Below are 3,534 nucleotides of genomic sequence, written 5' to 3' on the forward strand. Positions count from 1 at the left end.
AAATTAAAATCAAAGTATCAGTGGTGAAAGGAATACAAAAAGGGCAATAGTGCACATTTCAAATGTTAGCTAGAGTGCCCCCTGTATTAGTTATCTATTGATGCAAAACAAATTGCCACAAACCTAGTGGCTTAAAAAAACACACATTTATTAGCTTTCAGTTTCAGTGGGTCAAGAGTACAGGCATGGTTTAGCTGGGTCCTCTGCTCAATGTCTCAAAAGGCTATAATCAAGGCATCAGCCAGGTCTGCATTCTCATCTATAGTTCGGGGTCCTCGTCCAAACTCATTCAGGTTCTTGGCAAAATCCAATTTCCAGCAGTTGGAAGACTGAGAGCCTCAACATCTAGAGGTTCTAGTCACTGCCCCTCTTCATAGGCAGTTCACAACATGGCTCTTTGCTTCTTCAAGGCCTGCAGGAGAACATTTCTGTCCTCAGGAAAGGCTTAGTCCCTCTTTTAAGGCCTATCTCTCAGATTGAATCAGGCCTACCCAGGATAAATGTCCCTTTTTTTAATAATTGATTTTTTATTTTGAAAGAAGATTTAGATTACATAAAGGTTACATAAAAAATATAAAGGATTCCCATATGCCCTACTCCCTCCACCTCCTACACTTTTCCATATTAACAACGTATTTCATTAGTGTGGTACATTTGTTACAATTGATGAACACATACTTAAGTATTGCTACTACCATGGACTACAGTTTACATTATAGTTTACACTCTATCCAACACAATTTTTTAAGTTGTGACAAAATATACAATGCCCTGTATCCATCACTGCAATGTCATGCAGAGGTCATCAGAGGGGTAATGCTTATGCATGCCTCAGCAGGGTCCCAGAGACAGCCAAAGTAGATAGAAGCCCAGGTATTGGTTCTCCTGAGGGCTACAGAGACCCACAGGATCTATGGTCATGGCAGATGGCTCTGGAGTTCAGTGCTATGTCAATTGGCCCTACTTTGGAGTTTGTGTTCCTGAGTGTGATGGAGTTGGACTCGGATATGACCTCTTTACACATGCCTCTTCTGTTACTTTTACAGGACCTGTGGTTGGCACTGGGGTTGGTGTATACTCAGGAGACCTGAATCTCTGGACTGTCCATGTGACAGCCAGGCCCTGAGCCTCAGCAGACTTGCAACTCCTACCCTCTGGTTTATTGGACTTACCCTGGCCAGCTAACAGGGAGGTGAAGGTCAACCACCACACCAGGGAGCCAAGAGTGCCTACAACTGCAAGTAGGAGAATTCCATCCATCATTCATGTGGAATCTAAGCCCCCTCTTAATATAGAGGTGGAGTGGGCATAACCATCCCAGGGTCCACAGGATGGAGGAATAGAGTATGGATTAAAAGGGACTTACTGATATTCTACTATGGAAGTATTGTGATTAGTAGGGGAAGAAATTGCAGCATTGACGTGGAGAAAGTGGCTACAGTAGCTGCTGAGGGGAGGGAGAAGGAGAAAGAGATAGGATGTGGGGGCATTTTCAGGACTTGTAGTTGTCCTGGGTGGTACTGCAGGAGTAGATGCTGGACATTTTATGTACTGCCGTGGCACACAGGCTGGACTGGGAGAGAGTGTAAATATCCCTTTTGATTAACTCAAAAACAACTGATTTGGGGCCTTAATTATATCTTTAAAATCTCTGCACCTTTGCTATATAACATAACCTAATCACAGGAGTGATAACCTAGTCATGTTCACAGGTCCCAACTATATCTAAGACAAGGAATATATATATAGGACATGCACACCAGAGGGCAAGAATCTTGGGGATCATCCTAGAATTTTGCCTACCACATCCCCAAAGGCCTAACACCACCAATATAAATATAAAATTTCCCTAAGACAAAGACCATACAGGCAAATGTGGGCACCCATATATATAAACACATACCAAAGAACACCAACCTGGTGGCTGAAACCTAATTGGTCAAGAATATTTGTGAACCTGCTAATAAATGTATAATCAAAATATTTTAATTATGTTAACTCTGAATAAAGAACAAATTGAAAAGTGTTAGGTTACTTTTTGCCTCTGATCAATTTGCATTTCTCCAAACACTTATCTGGTCCATTATTGAATGGACCCAGTATTTATGGGTGCCTCCAAGGTGTCTGCTTGGCCTTTTACTCATTCCCATAGAGTAGATGCACTGAATAAGGTGAAAAGGAGGTTTTTTTCTCTTGTGACTCACAAACCAATCTAAACAAAATAAACAGTGTGTGCACACACATACAAATATATAGTCATACTCGTATTTATGTGTACATATAAATATATGTGTAATTAAATACCGAAATAAATATACACTTTCTAAATGAAGAGACACCAACATCTTTCCCAACCCCATAATCAGATAAGGAGTTCTGGAATAAATGAACCCTTAACTTAGCTTAAAGGAGAGGTCAGAATGAAGCTTAAAGGGCCAGGGAGAGGAGAGGAAAGGATCTTAAGGATTTGCACAGATTTTCTAATATCAAGGAGGACCCCAGCCATAAACTGCACTAGCTATATTGTTGTGTAGAAGACATTGAGAAGATTCTAACCACCACACACCTTCTGTCAAAACTTTTCGGAGCTGTCTTCTCAACACAGCTTCTGTGTACTATAACACTTCCCAGAGTTCTGATTTGGGACATTAGACATCAAAACTTTCCTGGTTACTCTGAAAAATACCCCCACACCACAGAGCATCCTCAATTTTTCTCGTATTTGCTGAATTGTTTCCCTGTGTCTTCAAACTACATGAGAGTATGCCCTATTACTTTGTCTCTTCTTGCCCTTCTAGCTGCAAGCCCCTTTCCTTCATCCTTTCATTCAAACAAAAAAATCAGTATGAGTGAAGACTCTGATGTTAGAAAGAGCTTGATGTATTTGAATAATGAAAGGAGGCTAGTGAGTACAAATGAAGGAGAAGAGATTAATGAAATGATGTTGGAAAGACTGGCAAAGGCTAGAGCCTATAAAGTCCTATAGGCCATGGTGACGTGTTTAGACTTTAAGTGCATGGAAAGTCACTGTTGAGTTTTATGTATTAGCATGATATGAAGTAATATATGTTTTAGAATCACCATGGCTTCTAAGTTGGAAGGGAAACTAGTAAGAAGGCTGAAGTAGGTCAGGTAAGAGGCAATGTGGGCTTCGAATATAATCACTGCAGTACAAATAGAAAAAAACCAGATGCATTGGAGGGACGCTGAAGAGAAAGACCCAGCAAGTGAGAAGATCTATTCAACTTGGTGAATAATGATGCCATTTACTAAGATGGTAAAGACTGGAGCAGTCAGATTTTGGAGGGTATTTTTTGGGGGGAAGGAAGGTTGGTTAAAGATTGCCATTTTTGACATGTTACATTTTTTTTGCTCTCAGATATTCAAGTGGAGATATCCAGCAGGCAGGAGAAGTATGTGTCTAGGACTCAGAATAGATTCTCTGCAATGGAAAGTCCTCATTGGCAGGATTCTACAGAAATAGATACCAATTATCTGTCTCTCTAACAATTTATAGCTTACAAATTGGACCTC

The sequence above is a fragment of the Dasypus novemcinctus genome, chromosome X (genome assembly GCF_030445035.2).
Source record: "Dasypus novemcinctus isolate mDasNov1 chromosome X, mDasNov1.1.hap2, whole genome shotgun sequence".
In the NCBI taxonomy this organism is placed as follows: Eukaryota; Metazoa; Chordata; class Mammalia; order Cingulata; family Dasypodidae; genus Dasypus; species Dasypus novemcinctus.